The 24,168-nt window shown below is 33.4% G+C and overlaps 1 pseudogene; it reads right to left on the bottom strand.

Annotated features, from left to right (window-relative positions):
- Positions 1-5,009: 5,009 nt before the first annotated feature.
- LOC149237327 (putative galactinol--sucrose galactosyltransferase 1) overlaps positions 5,010-24,168 on the bottom strand; it is a 101,117-nt pseudogene continuing 81,958 nt past the window's right edge.

Below are 24,168 nucleotides of genomic sequence, written 5' to 3'. Positions count from 1 at the left end.
TTGGGTATATTATGGATATTCGCAGGGGATCTATATCCTTTAGGCAAAAAGTCGTAAAACCCTAATCATGGATAATGAATCTCTTAGTCGCCCTTATGATCCTCTAGAGGAGAGGTTTTCAGGGATGGAGGCATAAGTTTCAGATATAATCCATAACATGAATCTTGTTATGTCCACCTTGAGCAGAAGATTTAGATATTTGGAGAAGATGGCAGTTCTAATGCATAGGACAAATCAAAGGGGATATCAGGAGATTGGGAATAAATAGAGAACTAACTGAAGAAAGGACTTGAAAAGATCGACCTAGTTGAATTGTTGTGAATCATTCACAATCCTTTTTCAAAATGAAAGTGAAGGTCAATATCAAGTTGTATCAAGGTGAGGTTGATGCTATAAATCTAAACAACTGGTGGTATCAATTAGAATTTTACTTTAGTGTCCATATGTTATGGCGGACTAATTGCTCTTACGGACAAGAGCATTCTCAATTGATTCAAAAAGATATCTAGTAACAAACAGACAAGCGATTGCTACATTTAATTAATTTGTAAATGAATAATGAAGTGTGATATATGCAAGATCCTGTTACCTTTTCTACAAAATTCTTGTGCAAGTCCTTCCGATGCTTTCAAAATCCTTTCCTCGACAATTCACAGGAATATCTACATGAACAAAAAAGACAATGCATAAAATCATAACGTAGATAAAGATGAAGCACAAAGTGAATGAAAATTTCAACATAGCATATATCATAATATTAAACCAATATTCAATTATAAATTATGCAAAAGATCAAGGAGCTTTGCAAAGAGTGTTAAAACAAGTGCAATTAGGAAATAACAGTGCTTGAAGTAATATTGAACAAGAAGAAGCATTACAACCTTGGCCTTGATGATGTATGCATCCTCCCAATGGTCTCCAATCCTCCCCTTAGGTGACAAGCTTTCTAGACCTATTCCAACAACATAAGTTTACATAAAGAAGTTCCCCTTAGCTTCCTATCTGTGTTGAATTTATAGGCCAAGAGTAAGAGGTTTGAGATCCTCTTATCAAGGGATTAAATACTCAAAAGGAGGGATTAGGGTTCCAAAAAGGGAGGGAGTTTTCTCCATGAACATAGGGATTAGGCCCAAGTATGTAGAGGCTCGAGGCCTTCAATTGGGAAATATTCCTCTAACAAGGCTTCTAGAAATCACTTTTTATTTTTACCCACGTTAAGATATTTGCACAATTTTCAGTGGAAGACAGAGCATAGAGTTGTGCTGGCCAAAATGGTCAAAACTGTGCTTGTGCAGATACTAGCTAGGGAACCACTCAAGTGCTTAAAATTAAGTTTTGAGCAATGCAATCCAATATTCTTGTGGTATTTGGGATATTTTTGCTTCCAAAATTATAGGGGAATGCTTGGAACATTTCATCAGATAGCGAGATATTTAGACTAGTGGTCATTTCCCTAATGGTGACAAAATGACATGTAACATATTGCTCACTAAAGTGAAAAGTTAGAAAGAATGTTGAGGACTGAAGCACTTTATCATGCCAAAGTTCAGATTAGAGACCAATTGGTTGGAGACCTAAAATAAACAATCAAGGATTACAATACAATATATTCATATAAACATCACTAAGGTAGGAATTCCCATAATCAAAGTAATAGTATCTCAAAGAATCAGTATGGAAATATACAAAGATTCATGTTAATAGTGGACACAGTATGGACATAACCATCAAATATGGATCTATATTTACAATCATGAATATCTTGAAACTCCATGCAACCTGCATGGATGAAAATAGATCCATGGTCATGGTATTTATCTCTATCGATCCATGGTACAAATCTAACCATGTGAGTGAATGTCTCAATGTTGAACGTGGTGGAAACCACTTGATTACCGGTCAATGATGTGAGCCGTTAACAAGTGCGAGAGAAACCACCGATAATGAAAATGGTTCTCAAGGTACTCTAGTATAATATATGAAGTGTGATTAAATGTCTTGAAGTCAAACATTCATAAAATCATTCGATCGAAGGTAAATGATGAGAACCTATTGTCAAAGGTGAGAAACTTGCCATTAAGGCATGCAGGCTTCAAGGTACTAAAGGAGGTTTCTAAGTCAACTTCCTAGATAATGAGGTAAAGTCAATAGGAAGCGACCCATCGCAAGAGGGCCTACAACATGAAGTTCATTTCAAGTTTTTAAGAACAAATTTGGAGTGGTTCAGGACTGAATTAGGGATGGATGACATAATTGAAGGCTATGAATTGCAAGGTAATTTTAATTGAGGTTGAACTTCTCTTGAACATATTGGCGACATGACATTTTGACTTGACAAAATTTGACATAAACATAAGACCCAAAATTGATATTAATACTTTCATAAGGTGTGGTAAATTTAGAGGAAAATGAATTTCCCAAGCCACACAAAAAAGTGATGGAGTGTCATGTTGAAGAGTGACATACTTCCTTCTTACAATTAAAAAACAAAAAATACTTTCAAATTCCCCCCTACCACTACTGGTAAGTACCTCTTTATTTTTGAGCAAGCTTGAGGAGGATAACATATGCTTGTCCTATAAACTCATCCTTCGGATGAGTCCTTCAGAGTACTTTTAACGAACACTAGGAAGAAGTGGTTTGGTCTCGTCATGATTGACGAGTCCTACAATGTTTATGTTTAACGAGTCTAGTGAAGGGGTAACTTGATGTCATTTCCATATTTAAAGAGTTTGAAAAAGACACAAAAAGAAAACTCATTCATTTCTTTCAATATAAAGTTTTAACGAGCTCAGAGAAAGTAAAACTAATTGTTTCTCAGTTTTAGGGAGTCAGAAAAAAAAAATAAGTAAACTCCACAATGTCCTTTTTCATAATTTTAGTCTGTCAAGCCTGAAAAAGGGTAAAATAATGCAATAAAGAACTCTTTTGACCATGAATAATCAAAATATACATTTTCGTAAATAGTCTACATGATTCGTAAAAGGGGTAAACATATATCAGGGAGACGTCCTTTCACTTACTTTTATGAGTAGGGAAAATTTTAAGAACCTCCCTAAGTTTATATGTATAATAAATGGGTGAATCCCCATGATACATAGGAAAAATGGAAGGCGATTTTATTAATAATATAATATGCATATATAAGTTTTTTTTGCGAATCTTTCACCAGATTATATTATCTTGTAAAATCATGGCGAATGACAAGTACAAAATGGTGAATCACTAAGAAATCCAAGGGTTGTTGCGGTCACTTAGCACCAAGAGGGTATTAAAGAAGAAACTATAAAATTACATGACTACGTTGTTGGCGAATTAGAAGATCTTGACTAGTTACCATCAAACATGCCACTTTAGTGTCTAGATCATACAAATCTAGAACCAATAGTTTCTGCCTAACAATTGCTTTCAAAAGTGATAGTGAAATGATAATTGAGATACTCTCTAAATATATAAACATTGGACATTGGAGAAACACGATTAATGGATCATTTGAGAAGGTTGTATTTGCATGTCCCAAAAGCATAATAAGTAAATCAACAAAAGTATTCATTAAGGGACTGCCACTCTTTATTTTTGTTAGGACCATATTAAAAACTAAGGAGGTAATATTGCTACTATGAATATCAATAGATGGAAGGGGAAGTCTCAATAGTCAATCCAATCATTTCACAAAATGTGATATAACTCGTTCATACTTAGATTTCAGACAATACCCTCATAGTTGTATAAAAGGGTCTAACATCACTATTAAATATTAATGAATCTTATCTACTTTTAATTTTCTCACATGGTTCTCAAGAAGTCTTAGTGAAAACATTGAAATTAGATATCTATTGGGTGTATCTAGCTTATCATCATTAGTTCCCTTCATCAAATTTTTATATGAGTCCAATGATCTTGAAGATTCCCGGCTAGGTTTAATAAACAAATCAATATTCCTACCCATATTTTCTTCCTCCATACCATCCCCAATCAATCCATATACAAAAAAAAAAAAAATCTGTTTGACTTAATGATGCATTAGCTTGAAGATTGGTTTCTAAATAGTGTAACATGGACTCAATCTTAACTTTTTCTTTTGGTGTAAGATTTCTATGAAGATTACATCTAACAAGTACCAACAATGTACTAGATTGCATAGAGAAAGTAATACAGTGAGAAATTAACTACAAATTTTCAAAATATTTGGTACTTGTCTCCATCATTTGGAAGGCAATTATTTCAACTTCCTTTTCTTCAACAATCCTATGATATCATTTTCTACAACTTCTAGAAGTTGTTGCACACAATAATCAATATCTCTAATGTCCAGAGAAGATGAAACTTTCGATAGGACAAGGGGACGAAAAAATTAATATGTATATATACATATTAATTATATATAATATATACCTTAGTCAAAGTCAAAGTCAAATTCAAAGTCAAAGTCATGTCCACCAGGTTGTTGTTGCCAATATAAATCCAAGGAAAAAACAAATTGTCATTAATTTACTATAGAAAAATTATGTCCACAAGGCTTTGGATTAACGGTCAATGGATGCATTGTTAAGACGATCAGCCACAATTTAAATCCCCCGTGGATGTTTACCCCAAAAACTATATAATAAACAAGAAACATAATTTCCCTAGATAACCAGATTGGTTAAGAGAAAAATGCTCCAAAATAAAAACAAGGGTCAAATGTGCAAAGAAGAAACAACTTAATCCGCCTATGTATTTGGTTACAATGGTTCCTCATACTCAAGGTGAAAACCACAACATAGTGACAAAGTCCTTCAAGATGCAAACACATTGAGGTTTGTGCCTTGAGTTTTTTACTTCCTCTTAGTGCTAAATAGATCCAGAGGTTAAGCTGGATCCATCATAAGAAAAAATCTTCCTTTTTTTTTCATTTGAAACATTATGCATACACTCATGCATGGACACATAAAGTACTGGACATATCCCCGATCTAGGTTATAGAATATACCTATTGCAACCATTAGGACTAAAACCAATCAAAAAATTTACCTAACATAAATTGAGCACCCCTCAATAGTTCAGGTAGCAACATGGTATTCACCCATTGGATGAAGACTCTGTATTATAAACATATAATAATGATCTACTATTTGTAGACTTGAAGCTTGGAAAATAAACTTGGAAGTACAAACAATAGATATATTAGAAGGGGCATTACATGGAACATATCCCAATCATGTTGCATAAACTCTCCCAAGAAAATGATGTTGTAGGCTAGAGAAGCAATATGAATAGTATGTGATGTAGGATCACTTGGCCATAAATCATCAGACGCTCTTATAACAACAATATATTTGGAATTGTATAAAATATTCAATACAAATTTGTTACTGTTACATTCAAGGGAGATAAAAGATTGGCTAGATTGTTTGTTTACTACAAGAAAACATACACAATTCTATGGAACTGACCTGTAAAGACTCCAATATGGACATATATGCTGATCCAAAATTATATGTTTCATTTACAAAACCACCTTCATTTACTCATATCGCTATAAATTCATTGTGTCAAGGACAGAAAGTGCTAAAATCTATAATGGATCACTTTTGGAACTCCAATGTTTAGCTCAGAAATATCAACATCTTATGATAGCAACATGTTAGTTTAAAGAAAACGTCACACTAGCCTTTAATTTAATACTGAAAATATCTTATGAAATTGACTATAGCAAGGTATTCACTAAGATATCACACTATCCAAATAGGAGATCCAATATATTGGGTAAAATTTATTAATAAAATGGAATAGGGTAATAAACACCTTGCAACAAAGGTTCTATAGTCCTGCGGCTGCAAAGCAGAGGACTTGCATTCTGCTGGAACATGTTTCAAAATCGTGAAATGTATGTTTTCAAGTTGCATAGCTATAGAGATGCACTCCATGTGAATATATATTCCTAATTTTTGAGTTTGCCTGAGCATGCCTCAGATGTAACTACTGTACTCACCAGTGGAAAACGACAATTTAGAAGAGTAGAAAAAAAGGGAATATAATCTCACTTAAACATAGTGCACACAAGGGAATAGAATCCTGATTGGCTTGTGTGCATTATGTTTAAGTGAGATTCTATTCCCTTTTTTTCTACTCTTCTGAATTGTCTTTTTCCACTGGTGAGTACAATAGTTACATCTAAGGCATGCTCTGAAAAACTCAGAAATCAGGAATATCTATTTCCATGGAGTGCATCTCTATAGCTATGCAACTTTACAACATACATTTCAAGCTTTTGAAACATATTACAACATAATGCACGTCCTCTGCTTGGCAGCTGCAAGACTGTAGAACCTTTGTTGCAAGGTCTTTATTACCCTATTCCATTTGATTGATAAATTTTACCTAGTATATTGGATCTCCTATTTGGATAGTGTGATATCTTAGTGAATACCTCGCTACAGGAAATTGCAGAAGATATTTTTAGTATTAAATTAAAGGCTAGCGCGATGTTTTCTTTAAACTAACATGTTAATATCAAAATATGTTGGTATTTCTGAGCTAAACATTGGAGTTCCAAAAGTTATCCATTATATAATTTAGCACTTTCTATCCTTGACACAATAAATTTATAGAGATATGAGTAAATGAAGGCAATTTTGTAAATGCAACATATAATTGTGGATCAACATATACATCCATAATTGTGGATAAATATATACATACATAATTCTGGATCAACATATACATAGGGAAATTTCGAGCAATAGAAGCCTCCATTGCTTGATGATATTGGTTGACCAATTTAACATGATCACCATGTCCTGCACCTAATGTCTTGATAATATTCTGGATGTCTTCTTTGACACCATTGATTCCAAAAATTGCTAGATACGAGTGGAGATCGTCATAAAATTGAAACACATTTTTGGGATGGACTAAACCTAATCCATTTAATTTTACGCATTCTCATTCCTCGTCTGGTTGGTGATGAAGAATCCCATGAGGCTCAATAGGGAACGACAATTTTGAATTATAATGCTCCATTCCAGAAACATCAGGCTTCACTCCTCCCCAGTAACCAGTGATAGCGTGCCAAACATAAATGTACCTGGAATAACACAAATTTAATATAAATTCAAAACAAAGTAGCATGACAAATCAACTATGGTGGTAAGTAGTCTGCATATACAAATGATAGTTTAAATATATCGACTAGTCAATAAACAAGGAATGTAGCTTATGAATTCATGAGGCAAGTGCTAGAATACAGGGTTTGGAGCATATAGATAAATAAGGAGTATAAATGAGTAATTCCTAAACGACAGCTAAGGTAGATCACTTTAAATTGTGGGTATTCTTTGCTTCTATACCAATGTGTTTGAGGCCCAAAGCAGGATCCTCTTGTCTCTGGCTAGTCCTTCCATCTTTTTGAAACTTATAATTCTCCTTTATATGTGTCAACCAATTTGCAAAATTGAATTATGAGCCCATATAATTTTTAGTGTTCCACTAGAAATTTGAGAATCAAAATGAAATTATCTTCATATTGCAAGAATGTAGAGAATCAAAAGGAAATTATCCTCATATTTCAAAGAGAGATGAATTATTGTCTTCAAATGTCATATTTGAAGAGAAAAGAAGGTCAAACCTACTTTTTTGTATTTCCAACTAGATGAGGCTTTGCATTAGGGTCCATTTCAATAGATTTATAGCCATCATCAACAAGTAAAAACTTTGGAGGGGTGCCCCCTTTCTCTAGACTGTTAAATAAATACAAAAAATCCACAAACATTTGGAACTAGACCATTAGGATAAGGTCACTGTGTAATTGCATCTTGAAAAGAGTTCATGTATGATTAAAAAACATAAAAGGGGGCCAAGAAAAATAATATAGCTTTCTAAACCTTGTTTCACACCCTTAGCTATGACATCTGTGTAAAATGCTTCCCATGTATACCACCCAAACAAATTGAGTATATCAGGTAATTGCAAGAGAAATATTCAAATCATAAGACTACATAGAACCAATAAGAACTTATAATGACTTAGTAAAACAATACATGGATGTGTCATTCTCAATTGAAAGTTAAGGCGAGCTAAACTTTTTAGCACACAGAACAAATTCAGACACCATTGGAAAGAACCAAGCTTCCATTCCATGAGAAATTACCGTCTTTCTTTCACGATGGGAAAAGGTTTTAGAATGCCTCTCAAAAACCCTGCACTATAAATAATTGATGTTAATCATATAACATTGATTCCGAAATATGAGAAGTTCCAAAAGAGAGTAAATTAAATAAGAAAGGTTTTAGAACGCCTCTCAACATACTACGCTATCAATAATTGATGTTAATCACATAACATTGATACTGAAATATGAAAAGTTCCAAAAGAGATGAAATTAAATAAGAAATTTGAAACATGGAAAGGTTCTCACTTTACTGCACTAATATTAACATCATATGGATTCATTCTAGCAAAAAAAAATTGAATAAACTTCTTGAGTTGTCTCAACAATAGGATCTTCTGGAATGCCAAATACGAAGTAAATTCAAGAGAAAATAAAAATGCCTATTTTACTCCAAGGAATTGACAAATTGAGTCACATTAAGAATTTTGTACCATTCATAATCCCTGAAAGTCTTACTGCTTTCCAGATAGATTTCAAGATCATTGTTTTCATTTCCTTGCAAAAATGCTCTAATAGATCTTTCCAACAGTGGTAAGAAAAAAATATAGATTTTTGGCTCTCCAATGCCATCACCCACACTAGTGCTCATAGGTGAATCTTCAATACCCTCAACTAGCAAAAATTTAGTCTCAAATGGGACATCTCTCCCATAGGAGCCCATCCTCTGTGTCATCCACCAGAGCTTGAAGCAGAACAAAGACATAAAATGAAGGCCTCTGTAAAAATACATATTTAATCATCCATCATAACCCATAGAAAATAATTGTGATCAGAATAACCAAAAAAGTCCCCCAAAAGTGCACTTCTTGCAGCTGTCATAATGCATTGTAGTCCTGCACATTCAAGTTGACATTTTCTGAATACAAGATGCTGGTAATAAGGATTTCATACACTTAAGCATGCACTTTCAGTAAATTAATGAAACCAAGTCTTGACAATAAAGAAAACATCCAAATTGAAGACAAACAATATCCTAATATAATAGTCTCCTACATGATATTTTATTGCATTATAAAGAATGTAATCTTCAGTATGTCATTCAAAATTCTCATAAATTATTAAAACCGAGTCCTCATCAAAAGTTCAAAACCAAAAAACAAGATATCCAAATATCATTCTGGTTTTTATTATCATACATGAACATGTAGTTTCTTTAGAAATTAATGAAACTCATTCTTGACCAAATCATGTTGCAACTAAAAAAACATAAAATGATAGATTCCAATACCCAACATTCTACTACTTCGGTTTTTACATAAGTAGATCATGTAAACTATCATACTACTGAAAACAATAACAGTCAAAATGACCTTCAAATTAGGCTTCTGAATACAAGATCAAGTTCCCCCCAAAAAAGTGTAAAACACAAAAGAAAATGCAGCTAGGCTTCTGAATACAAGATCAAATTCTCCCAAAACAAAGGTGTAAAACATAAAAGAAAATGCAACTATGCTTTTGAATACAAGATCATGTTCCCCTAAAAAGGTGTAAAACACAAAAGCAAATGCAACATTCTGTTGCTTAAGATCGTACAGAACCTAAATACATTTTGTTGTCACAAAAACAACTAGTAAAATGAATCAGATCGTTACCCTAGAGAAAGCCACATAAAAAATTTAATAGCACAAACAACCTTCAAATTAAGCTTCATTTTGAAACCCTAATCTTCAGAAACAACAATTTTCCATGAGCAATTTAGTTGTAGGGAAAAACCGTTCTACAAATTGGAGAATATTGAATTTTCTAGTCCCAATAAAACACCAAATATAGCCTACAAAACTATAAATTACACTACTGAAAAGAAGATAAAACTCCCACCCCCAAAAGAACCATAAAAACTGCAAAACCATATATTTTAGTAGCCTCAATGGGAAAAAGGCATCAAAAACATCCTGCAAAATAGGCTACTCAAAAGAAGATCAAGCTTCCTTGAAAACCAAATGAAAAGTGTCCTACATCACTATGACATTTATGGGCACAAACAACCAATCAAAAACTTGCAATAACAATTATAAAAAAATTGCAAGGAGAAACTCAATGAAAAATAAATGAAACATAAGCATTATAAATAGTTCAGAAATCAGGGCAACAACAAAGACTCCATTCTTATTTTCTCCACAACCATGGACCCCACTGCTAACTATTAACCCTCTTTTGATATGTGTCCACTTCCTCATTTATTTCCCTAAACATATGAGTAAAGAAATTCCATCAAAGGTGGCTGCTATCTCATGTAATTGATCTCCTTTAAATATGAGCAGGATATTATGTAATTCAACACTTCCCTTCATCTAGTTTATGAAAAAGGAGGCATAGTCAACATTCTGAATATGTTTGACTCTCCTTTCTAGTGCACACTAAAGAAATAACCTCAAAGTCATAAGCTCTGCATAGTTATTGGATCCTGCCTCAAGGCTTGATTTAAATGTGACATGATGAGAATCAAATACAAACAAAACTCCTTCAACATTGCTAAACTTTGGTGGACCCTGCCTAACTCCGTCAAAAAGACCCCAAGCTTGAATTTTGTCTAGTCCTAGTTCTTTCAACTAATGAGGAGCATCTTGCTTCTAACATTTGAAACCATTGATCTGATTTGTCAGAATTAGATCTGACTTGTGAGAAAACTTGAAAGGTGAGGAATGTGTTTATCCCCCAAGCTTGAATCTTGTCTAGTCCCAACTCTTTCAACTGATGAGGAGCATCTTGCTTGATAGGCATTCTAACATTTGAAACCATTGATCTAATTTGTCAGAATTAGATCTGACTTGTGAGAAAACTTGAAAGGTGAGGAATGTGTTTATCTTCAAAGATTTGATTGTTCCTAGCCATCCAGATTCCCAAATTATTAGGCATGTCAAGGCTATAAATTCTTTCAATTCTTTTTTGATATATCACTGCTTCAAACTTTACTCCACTATCTCCTCTTTCCACACATTTGAAATACCCAAGATTTGCTATGACTCTTTCCATATTTGTGAGCATAAGGACATTTTGTTAACTAGAGTAATATATTATATTCCTCCTTTCTACACAAAATCAAATCCGTGGTCCCTGTCTACACCTCCTCTGCATGAATTCCCATCCCAATTCCTTATTTATCAATGTTGACCATAAAAAGATGAGTCTTCTTGGGGGATTTTCATTGCCAGATCTGTCTCCACCTCCAGGTTGGCTCTTGAAATTTTGTAACAAACAAAGCTTTGCATCCAAGCTTTGCATCAATGCTTAAAAGATGGATTATCAATATTACTCTTCTTATGAGAACTCTTCTTATGTTACAAGAAAAAAAGGAAAGAAAAATATTATTTGTTTGTGCTCAGATCAACATGATGTCATTTCTACCATTCTCAAGAGCTAGGGCTTCTTCTTATATCAGAAATGATTAATTATATGGTTTTCTAATTCATATTATTTCTAGGGTTTATGAACCCTAGATGCTTCAATGTCCAAATCCTTCAATACATGTCATCTTTCAAACTTGCAAATTCTACAAGTATACTAATGTGTTAGCTACAAATCCTAGAAATGTTATTGACAAGCCTTCTATACATGAGATAGATTTCCATTTCATTCCTTGATCACAAAAATCTAATCTTCATATATAAGGAAAGGATTTGAATGCTAACATATCAATTATGTCAGGATCTCTAATATATCTATACATACCCTTTTATAATATGTCACTATCTTCCAAAGAAGCATAAGGTCGTTACCTTATTCTTCATGTGATTTCACCATGACCTAGAAGACTTAGCATTATATACAATATAGTTGACATAGGTCATTGGTTGCAAGAAAACTTTGAAATGAACAAAATTATATGTACTTCTTGAACCTCACCTGGCCATTTTTACAAATATTTGGTCATCTGCAACATATATTTTCTTCAGTTGATATATCATCTTTCTATAACATAGGTACCTCAGACCTTTAGCTATCGAACTAGAGCACAAATTACATATATTTCTTTAGGGTGCTTCAAAGAGATATGTTCACAACAAACTTAGACTTCTCATCATAGTAGATCAAGTTAATAATTCCTTTCAATTTTTTCCATAAGTTGTTATATGTCTGTCTTTCATATTGCCTCAGAAATGCTATGCGAGGTTCTTTAGAAGTGTTTTCTTTAATCATAGTAGAAGGTACCATAGACCTTTGTATTATCCATAGAGAATAACATAAGTGTCATAGTCCCTTGCATGAGCCAAGGGTACATATCTACACTGTTAGGTCCCAATAATACTAGTGATTACCCCATTACTATTGTAGTTGTATCCCTTATTAATATTTTTGTGCCCCTATTGTGTCCATATTGTTATTATTGTGCCCCATAGAATCCCTCTACTGTTATTTTTGTGGCTTTATATTATTATTGTTAGGTCAACTAGGTTATATTGTGACTCCTTAGAATCCTATATATAGAAAGGAGGTTTTGTCATTTGAATCATCCAAGAATTGTTCATTTATGTAATGTAAAGGAGGTTGCCCCCTCGAAGAGGCTGAATTCTAAGGCGTTGATATATCTTTTCTATCTTTTTGTGAGCTGGTTTCATAACATTTGGTATCAGAGCTTTGGATTCTAGGGTTTCGCTGCTCCAAATAGGTCATCATGGAATTTTCACTATAAATTTTTTTCTGCAATGTTTCAGAATCTAAAAAAAAACCCATTTGAGACGAAATCACGCTGAACCTCGAATCCGGATTTCAAAGCTTTTTGCACTATATTTGCGGAGATATGATCTGAGGAATTTGGTCTTTTTGCAGACTCCTGAATTATATTCCAAATAGGTGGCCTGGGGAAAATTGTCATAACATTCTCTCTGAGCATTAGATTGAAATTTCATAAGAAGATACAAAAAGAGGACAGATTGTAGTTTCTTGTATATATTTTTTAGAGCTAAAGGTTGAAACAGTGACTCGTGGCACATCGTACAAGTTCGCTCTTTTGAACTAGTCTATAATCAGGTCACTGTGGGAGATTTGGCATAAATCTTCCCTGGAGAATCCAATTTGGATCTGATTGGTGGCATTAGAAAGAGGACAAAGAGGGCTACTGCAAATCACAATTTTAGAACTGGATGATTCGAAATTACAGAGATACATCAGATTCAATATCAAGCTCCTATAAAGTGAAAAAAGGTGTGTAGTTTGTTTTTTAAATTTTTGCATAAGCTTGGTTTGAAAAATTAATTTGAAGGAATTCAAAGGGCATAGTAAAGAATTATTATCGGTAATTTATTCCCCAAGGAAAGAAAATTCAAACACCTAGTAAGAAACCTGAAAGCTCTAGCATGACTCATGAAGAAGAGGAAGAAATGCAACATGATATATCAAAATTACAAGACCAAGTGCAACAAGTTTCACTTGCACAAAAAGTAAGGGAATCTAAGATGGATGGTTTAAAGAAAGATGTAGAAGCTAAGATGGATGGTTTAAAGAAAGGTGTAGAAGCTAAGATGGATTGTTTAAATAAAGATGTAGAAACTAAGATGAATGACGTGGAAGCTAATTTGAAGACAGGCATGGAAGACTTGAAGACATGCATGGAAGACTTGAAGACAGGCATGACAAAGTTTCTACAAGAAATTCTTACTAATGGTGAAAGGGTAGTAAAGGTAACTCATGATGAGAACAATAGAAATGTTAATCATGATTTCATAGACTCTAATGTTGGACTGAAGACCCACCATATTCCAAAAATCGATATGAGGAAGTTTGATGGCAAGGATCCCACAACATGGATATTATAGATGGAGCAATTTTTTGATCTCAATAATGTGGAAAACACACAAAAGGTACGTATTGCAACTTTGTATTTGGAACCAAATCAGTTTGTATGGTATCAATGGCTTTGCTCTCGTAAACAAATTATCACTTGGGCAATTTTTACGGAAGAATTGACAGCACATTATGAGGATAAAAAAAGCAACACTTTTTTTAGCCAATTGATAAGTCTCAAACAAAAGGGTTCAATAATGGAGCACATTGAGGAGTTCCAAAAATTGAACATAAGGGTAAAAAATATTCCATAGGAGCATAGGATTGATGTGTTCATAAGGACTTTAAAGGATAATATCCAACATGATGTTCGCCTTTGGGAACCTGATTCATTAGAGAAGGAATTCAGGTTAGGAATAAAAATGGAAAGCAAAATTATGACAACCAGGAAGCATACCACTCACAACTATAAAGATGGAAGTGTTGTTGCCCCTAGTCTTCCACAACCTATAAGGTTGACACCAAAACAATGGGAACAAAAAAGAGAAAAAGTGCTTTGTTACAGTTGTGATAGCAAATACACTAAAGTTCATAAGTGTGCTGAGAAGAAATTATTCTACATAGATTGTGAAGAGGAAGAAGAAAAGGAGCAAGAAAGGTCAAAAGAAGAGGATATACTACAGGAACAAAGCCTAGATAAAGAAGAAATGAATCTGACCATATCTTGTAATGCATTGGCTGGAATTACCACTCCTCAAACCATCAAGATAAAAGGACAAATCAAGAAGAAAAATGTAATAGTGTTGATTGATTCAGGAAGCACCCACAATTTTATTCATTATAAGATAGCAAAAGAATTGAATTGCTTCCTATATCCAGCACTAGAGAATCATGTGATGGTTGCAAATGGAGGAACAATAAATTGCTTTGGAAAGTGCCATAATATCAAGCTATCCATGGGAGAATATGTATTGACTAGCCCAATGCTTTCCATTCCAATGGGAGGTGTTGATGTTGTACTAGGAGTCCAATGGCTACAATCCTTGGGTACAATAGCTTTTAATTTTCAAGAACTTTTCATGAAATTTTCTGCGGAAGGAAAGGAAGTTGAATTAAGGGGTATTGCAGGGAAACTAAGAAAGATAATCAACTCTAACAGTATGACAAAGCTTCTAAAAAAGGAACAAAGAGGTGTAATTGCACAATTATGTTCCCTAGATGTTTCCACATCGGAATCATCTATTTCTCTAGATCTCCAAAAAGTCTTGGACAATCATTCCAAGGTATTTGAGACTCCTAAAGGCCTTCCACCTATTCGTGATCATGATCATGCTATTCATCTGATTCCAGTAAGTGTTCCTCCAAACATCAGGCCGTACAGATATCGCTATGCCCAAAAGAGTGAAATTGAACGTATGGTTGCAGAAATGCTAGAGGTTAGTATAATTCAACCTAGTCAAAGTTCTTTCTCTTCTCCAGTAGTATTGGTGCACAAGAAGGATGGATCATGGTGCATGTGTTCAAATTATAGGGAGCTCAACAAGCTCACTATTAAATATAAGTTTCTCATTCCGATCATTGATGAATTACTAGATGAATTGCGTGGATCAATTTACTCCACCAAGGTGGATCTTCATTCAGGATATCATCAAATCAGAATGAAGACTGAAGACATTTTGAAAACAACATATAGAACTCATGAGGGTCATTATGAATTTTTGGTCATGCCTTTTGGCCTTACCAATGCACCTTCTACATTTCAAGGTTTGATGAATTCCATTTTCAAACCCTTCCTTAGAAAATTTGTGTTAGTATTTTTTGATGATATACTAATCTTTAGCAAGTCTTGGAAGGATCATGTTGAACATGTTGACAGGGTGCTACAACTATTGAGGAGAAACAATTATATGCAAAAAGATCCAAATGTTTCTTTGGAGTACAAGAGGTGGAATATCTGGGTCATATTTTATCTCATGAAGGAGTTAAGGCAGACCCTAGCAAAATTAAAGTCATTAAGGAATGGAAAATACCCACATCCAAGTGGGGATTTCTTGGGTTGACAGGGTATTATCACAAGTTTGTTAAGAATTATGGGAGAATAGCAGCACCTCTAACAACATTATTGAAGAAAGATGCATTTTCATGACTCCAGAAGCAAAAAAGGCCTTTGAACATCTTAAAGAGGTAATGTGTCAAGCACTATTCTTAGCTACACCGGACTTCACAAAAACCTTTATTATGGAATGTGATGCTTTAGGAAATGGAATTGGTGCTGTTTTAATGCAAGATGAAAGACCCATTGCTTTTGAAAGTCATCCAATCAAGGGAAAGTTTTTACACAAAGCTATTTATGAGAAGGAAATGTTGGCAATACTACATGCACTTAAGAAATGGCGACCCTACTTAATGGGAAGACACTTCAAGGTAAAAACGGATCATGATAGCCTTAAATAATTTTTAGAACAAATATTATCCTCTGAAGAGCAACAAAATTGGGTCACAAAGATGTTCGATTATGACTTTGAAATCATGTACAAAAAAGGGAAGCAAAATGTGATGGCAGATGCACTCTCAAGAAAGGATGAGGATGTGGAAGCATTGTTGTGTGCCATTTCTATTATCCAACTAGATTGGATAAATGAAGCAAGGGAGGAATGGAAGAATGATGAAAAAGTGTGGGCACTTATTCGAAAGTTACAACAAGATTCCAGTACATCTGATACATTTAGCTGGCAAAATGATTTGTTATGGTACAAAGATCGCTTATACTTCTGTAAGAATTCCCAATTCAAACAAAATATTCTTATGAAATTGCGCACTTCTCCCTTAGGAGGGCACTCATGATTTTTAAAAGCTTACCACAGGGTTAAGAAGGAATTTTTTTGGGATGGCCTTAAATCGGATATTCAAAAGTTTGTGGTGGAATGTTTGGTTTGCCAACAAAATAAAGTTGAAACAATTAAGACCCCAGGTCTATTACAACCTTTATCCATTCCAAGCCAACGTTGGGAGGAGGTTTCAATGGATTTTATCACAGTTTTACCCAAGTCTGAGGGAAAGAGTGTCATCGTGGTGGTGGTTGACAAACTTACCAAGTATGCACACTTTTGTGCATTATCACATCCATTTAAATCCAGTACAATTTCTACTACATTTATGGAAACAATTCAAAACCTACATGGAAACCCAAAGATTATTGTAACTGACAGAGATCCCATTTTCACTGGAAATTTTTGGACAAAGTTATTTTCTTGTCTTGGTACTCAGTTAGCTCATAACTCATCTTATCATCCTCAATCTGATGGGAAAACTGAGATGGTAAACAAATGTTTGGAAGGATATCTTCGTTTCTTTGTATCTGATAAATAGACACAACGGGTCAAATGGTTGCCTCTGGCTGAATGGTGGTATAACACTTCCTTCCATACAAAAACAAAAATCACCCCATTTATGGCACTTTATGGATATCAGCCACCATCCATCACATCATATTTAAGAGAAAATTCTAAGGTTCAAGCAGTGGAACATCACATCGAACATCAACAACAAGTCCTCCAACTCTTAAAGGATAGCCTCATGTTGGCACAGAATAGAATGAAACAATAGGCAAATCAACATCACAACGAAAGAAGTTTTAATGTAGGTGATTGGGTATTACTACAGCTACAACCATATAAACAAATGTCCCTCAAGCAAGCTAAGAAGGATAATAAATTATCACCAAAGTATTATGGTCCGTACAAGGTGTTGCAAAAGATTAGTACTATGGCATACAAATTGGAGCTTCCTGCAGCTTCTCGAGTGCACGCAGTTTTCCATGTTTCATGTTTAAAGAAGGTTATAGGCGACAAGCTCCAAGTTCAAACAATATTGCCAGAACTTGACGAGGAAGGAAAAAGTATGTTGTAACCGGAAGCAGTCACAGAAACAAGAACTCGATAGCTACAAAATCAATCAATTTCGGAGTATCTCATCAAGTGGAAGAACTTATCTGTCGAAGATTCCACATGGGAGGACGAGAATTTTATACAGAAGCATCTAGAACTACTCAAGCATTGAGGACAACACTTTTTTGAAGGAGAGGGGCATGTTAGGTCCCAATAATACTAGTGATTACCTCATTACTATTGTAGTTGTATCCCTTATTAATATTGTTGTGCCCCTATTGTGCCCATATTGTTATTACTGTGCCCCATAGAATCCCTCTATTGTTATTTTTATGGCTTTATATTATTATTGTTAGGTTGGTTGGGTTATATTGTGACTCCTTAAACTCCTATATATAGAAATTAGGTTTTGTCATTTGAATCATCCAAGAATTGTTCATTTATGTAATGTAAAGGAGGTTGCCCCCTTGAAGAGGCTGAATTCTAAGGCGTTGATCTATCTTTTCTATATTTTTGTGAGTACACATAAACAAGTGATATTTTCTTCAAAGATACAAAATTCAGACTTCAGACTTCAAATCTAGTGCTTTTATTTTGTGAGAAAAATCTTCACATCATAAATTGAATTCCATGGATGTTATGTCATAGGAATTTTCATAATTGGGATAGTGTTCCATGAGAGAGCTTGGACCTATTTAGAAAGGATAAGACATGTTCCTGGACAACACTGAGATACAAAACTACCACTTCACATATCATTTACAGACCTTCAATCTATCTCAAGAACTTGGCTTTATACATAGGGATCATAGTCATGTAGACTTTGGCTTTGATTCAAGAGGAGACCTAATCATGTCACTATTCGAGAGAGGCTTGGAATTATTTTTCATCAATCATAGAGAGGAATTTTGGATGTCATACACCCTCTTATTTTTAAGTCTAAAAATCATCCTTGACACTAATCTCTTATACTTGCCTTAAAAATGTCTACTCAAACTTTAAAAATTTTGGATGCCTTATTCCATAGAGAAAAATCGGATGCATTCACAAATCAAACTTTGTATCTCATAACACTTTTAGCCTTTTGAGAATTAGTTGTTCAGACCTATTAAATTCTTGAAATTGTCCTTGTTCTACCATAGAGATTATTACTTCTTTGGATTACTATTTCATAGATTGATCAATGCTTTAAGGATATTGGATCTTTAAGTAGGCATAGGTCACTAGCTTGCATAGTTTGAATGTCATATAAGGGTTTCAACATGTATTATTGTTTGTTATTATTATATATGTCTTGTATTTGTCATAGATATATCACAACTTCAGACTTTTTACTTTCCATACTCAGATTAGTTATTTTTTCACAAACTCTGATATCATTTGGATATTATATCACATATATGAGATTCAATATATTTTATGTTTCCATAGACTTCAAAATTCTATAGTTTAGATGCCTTCAAATCATAATAATGAAATGCTTCATATTTACAAATTTCCATGGAAACTAAGTGCCATAGATAGCTTACATGACCCTCAGAGGACTACCACAGAACTTAGCTAAATTTGTAGATGTATAAAGTCATAGGTAAGCACTATCCATAGCAACATATCACAATGTTCCATAGGGATTTTGAGTCTTCGTTTTTGAGTGAGATGTGTGTCCAATCATTTCTTTGAAATTCTTCAATTTAGCATTTATAGGACTTGAACCATTAAATCTAGCTTCATTGGAAATCCCTAACCCTAAACCTAACCCTAATGCACCTAGTGGATCTCATCATCATGTGTGGATAACACTGCTTCAAATACAAGACCCAGTAGGATAGACTGAATGCATGAACTCATGCACCCAACAAACTTAGAAAACTACACCATTCACAGAATAGACATTCATGCATGCCCTCTCCTGGATGGGTAACTGTGCCTTCCTAATTGAAGACAATACATTCATACATGTGCCTCATCCAGTGATCCTACTAAACTAATACACCTCCATTAGAGGATCTCTTATGGGCCCTCTACTAAACATCAACTTTCCTATGTACAAGCTGGAATGTATTTGTTGAAGGATGATGTTGTTGCCAAAGGAGAACAACCACTGAGAAATAGGTAAAATATAAGACTACCTCCACTCTTGTATCAAATAAAAGTAAAATTGCTGTAAAACTAAGAAATATTGTTAAGAAATTTTCTCTTTGTATATTCAGTGAGCCAAAAATGAAAAAGGATAATTGTAATTTTCTTTCACCCGATGAAATAAAGAATATATAACTGATTTCAAATTGTTATAGTTATGTGGGTAATATATTATATCATATGTCATTGTACATGGAGAAGTTAGAAATCAATCTACTGCCATAGACTGAAATGGAGTACAACCCTATTACTAGGCCTATGGTACCAAGTGCAACATATAGTTTAATCACAGTAATATTCATTGGCTTGTAGAAATCTTCTTCTGGAAAGCAACTAAAAGAGATTTATTACGCTTTGAATTTCAAATGCTTGTTAAAGGATAAAGTGGTGGGCACAATAAACAACTCAAACTGGGTGATCTCAGAAAAAAATAATTTAGTATTTCAAAGACAAAATAACATTATTGATGTATCTCTGAATTCCATGAAAACAAAACAATTTGATGTATTGAAATGATGTTAGGAGATTAGTAAATAGGATCAAATTAAGTGATGTTATGGCCATATCATTGTATTCGTTGACGCTTCAAGTGAAGAGACTCGGCAACACTAAGAACATCGGGTGCCCTCCAAGCATTGGTCATCCAAGACAATGTAGTCCTTGTGGTTTGTAGTGAGTCTTCTCACTCTAACATTGGGCTCTTCAAACCGACTCTACACAAGGTCATTACAAATGTAAAAAATCAATAAGATGCAAATTTGGTAGTAAATATGACCAAAATAAGAACTAGTTCAAACAATTTTCACAATCCCTCTTTTGAAACCAACATTCTAATATCCTTAGCATTATGATTAACTATTACTATTCTTCCTAGGTCAACGAACTCAGCTCCGACTTGAAAACGTGTAATTGCATAAAAGGAATTTCAGTCTCATGCCAATAGGTCTCCTACGATGAACGTGCAGGAACCTAGTACGTAGACCATTTTTCTCTTCGCTTCGCTACCCAGGGCTTATTTCCCTTTCCAAATATCAATAATTCTTTTCCAAGAAAATATAAAATAAGAATAATATTTTACTATATTCTAAAAGGTGAAGACGCTGAAATCATGCCAGAGAGTGAAAGGAAATCAAATATCTTTCCTCAAACCACAAAATATATAAAGAAAACAATAATAATAATAACAAATTCTTTCAGAAACAATCACATAGGAGTAATTTCGCTGACACGATTCGAACCATCCAGTGTGGTTCATCTTCAGGACAAGATTATGAATCAGATCTAGGCAATGAATTAAATAGATGAAGAGAGCAACTAACTAACCGTTAAGAAAACAACTAGTTTGAAAAAATATATTTATTTTTCTATTTTATTATTATTTTATTTCTATTTTTGATTTTATTTTGTTTAATTTTTAGTTAAAAAGAATTTTAATTATTATTAATATTATTATAATTATTTATTTAATATATATATATATATATATATATATATGTATATATGTATATATATATGTATATATGTATATATATGTATATATATGTATATATATATATGTATATATATGTATATATATATGTATATATGTACATATATATTTATATATGTATATATGTATATATTTATATATATATATATATATATCTATATATATATATATATATATAAGTCAATTTAAGTTAAAATGCTATAATAAATAAATAAATCGTATAAAAACAAATAATAATTATAAAAATAAAACTATATCTATCGATCTATGCATGAAATGAGTCAAGCGACTAAAAGAAGCTGACCAAAATAAACCAAAAATTTCAAACTTGACAAAATCCTATAAACAAGCAACAAACAAACTGCTAAAATTTTCTAAGATATCAGAGCTAGACATCAACGCAATTTAATGTACTTGAAAAAGCCCATTGTTGCTTAGCATTAGAATTCTTAAGTTAGTTATTTATCATTTAATACTAGGACACTATCTATGTGAAAATAAATAGGTCTCAGCTTCATCAAATCTGACTTCATTTCCAATCAAAGGTCAAATCCAAAGGAGACTAACTCATTACTCTAGGGTGGTGCTAAAGTTAAATACACAAAATAACAAAAAATAAAGATATGATAAAAAATAGACCTGAAAGATTATATTGGTCGAGTGTGACAGGGACACCAATAACTGAGACTAGAGAGATTTATAGAATGTGGTAGTTACTAGTGTGTGTCTATTGTGTGATTAGTGGTATGGTGGAGAGACCTACCAAGAAGGGATGTTGGTCTCCAGAAAGTATAGTAGGGAGATCCATAGAGAATTTATGTAAAAGGAAGATGAGAAGTGTTGTCTTCAAGTTGGGTTATGTTATGGTATAATTTTGGTGATAAGTGGTACCAAACACTTACATCAATAGGTAAAAAGTAAATTTGGGGCATGAGTTGGACTGACTCATGTTATCTCATCCCTTAATGGTCCTAAGGACATGTGGGGACCCGAACAACTTAGTACCTGAAAGACTTGAAAGCATGGCTGACAAATGACTGACAAGACTATACAAAAGAATGTCGTTCTCATGTCAATAGGTCTCCTACAATGAATGCGCAGAAACCTAGTACATAAACCATTTTTCTCTTTTCTTAGCTACCCATGGCTCATTTCCCTTTCCAAATATCAATAATTATTTTCCAATAAAATATAAAATAAGCATAGTAGTCTACAAAGTCATGCCACAAAGTGAAAGGAAATAAAAAAAACTTTCTTCAAACCACAAAATATATAAAGAAAACAATAATAATTATAAAACTAGATCTATGAATCTAAGCATGAAGTAAGAAATAAAATAATTTAAGGGACTAACATAATATTTGACCAAAACAAAACTCAAAACTCAATAAAATGCCCCAAACACAAGCAACATATAAACCATTAAAATTTTCCAAGATATCAGAGTTAGACATCAAGGTAGTTTCATGTACTTGAATGAGCCCATTGATGCTTTGTGTTAGTCTTGTTAAATTAGTTATTTATCATTTAATAATAGTCAGACACTATCTATGTGAAAAGAAATAGGTCCCAACCTCATCAAATCCAACTTTATTTCCTGTCACAGATAAGAAACAAACAATGTAATGATTAAATATGAAACATCAATCTTAAAATACCACACATCAAACTAATGTCGATGTAATGTTACAATGAAAAATACAAATATAGAACCTATTTTTACCTGAATTTGACATATAGTAATCTTGCATGATCAATGGAACATGTATACCAAAACAAGAGTCCTAGGGTATTTTAATTTCCCAGTTCGCATCTTGGTCCTCATTTTCTAAATTGTGAATATGATATTCTCTAAATGAACTGTCATTATGAGTCTCCAAAACATTATGTTCTATATCAAGTTCATTAGAGAAATTTGTTATATTGTTTTCTCCCCTTCTATCACAATCTGATCGCCAAAGAGTTAGCACTCTTTCATATGGAAAATTGTCAATGTCATACTTTGTTACATATAATCTTAAACATGTATTCATGTGTTTATCAAGCTTTTTCCTCAACTTCAACTTCAAGAATGATAATGTACTAAACATTCTCTCATCCTCCACTGATCCAAAAATCATGGTTTAACACAAATTTGCTAATTTGAAATATTTTGATATGTTTTATTGCAGGCATTGGCTAGCACTTAAAGTAGTCCATAATCTTGTTATAGCACCATTTTCATTATTCTCTAAAAAAGGATATTGCTTCCACATTGTTTTAGCAAAGCATCCACCTTGTTGATACAATTTTGATGAACCTAAAATAACTTCAATTTGTTCTCCATGTATCGAGACTTTCTTGCAAAAATGGTCTACCAAACATTTTAATCTTTTTTGAAAGTTGGCTTTTAAAGTTCTTGGACATTGATACTTGTTCCAATATTGAGGGTATACCACATACATGGCCTCCAACAATTCATCTCGAGGAAATCGTTCTCTTATCTCTAATGATAGTGATCTTGCAATTTCTATCAAATCTGGTGTCACTGAAATCACAATATTATCAAATTGGTCTCTTGACATGTGGAAATATTTTGTGATTCATCCCGTCTTACTAATATAATAAAAGGGAACCATATACCCACGCAATGTGATACTTAGTATCCCTTTTTCATCAAATGTCAAATTTTTTTTCAGTATTTTCTATATTGATGATATTAGTCCAACTTTTAAACTCTGGACCAGTAAAAGAGTCTAACATCATATACAAATGATCTAATGCAAGACATGTTGACTTTC

Source organism: Pinus tabuliformis, chromosome 8, assembly GCF_031772625.1.
Source record: "Pinus tabuliformis cultivar Carrire ecotype Pingquan chromosome 8, CPIR1, whole genome shotgun sequence".
Lineage (NCBI taxonomy): Eukaryota > Viridiplantae > Streptophyta > Pinopsida > Pinales > Pinaceae > Pinus > Pinus tabuliformis.
This window is presented reverse-complemented; position numbering and strand designations above follow the sequence as displayed.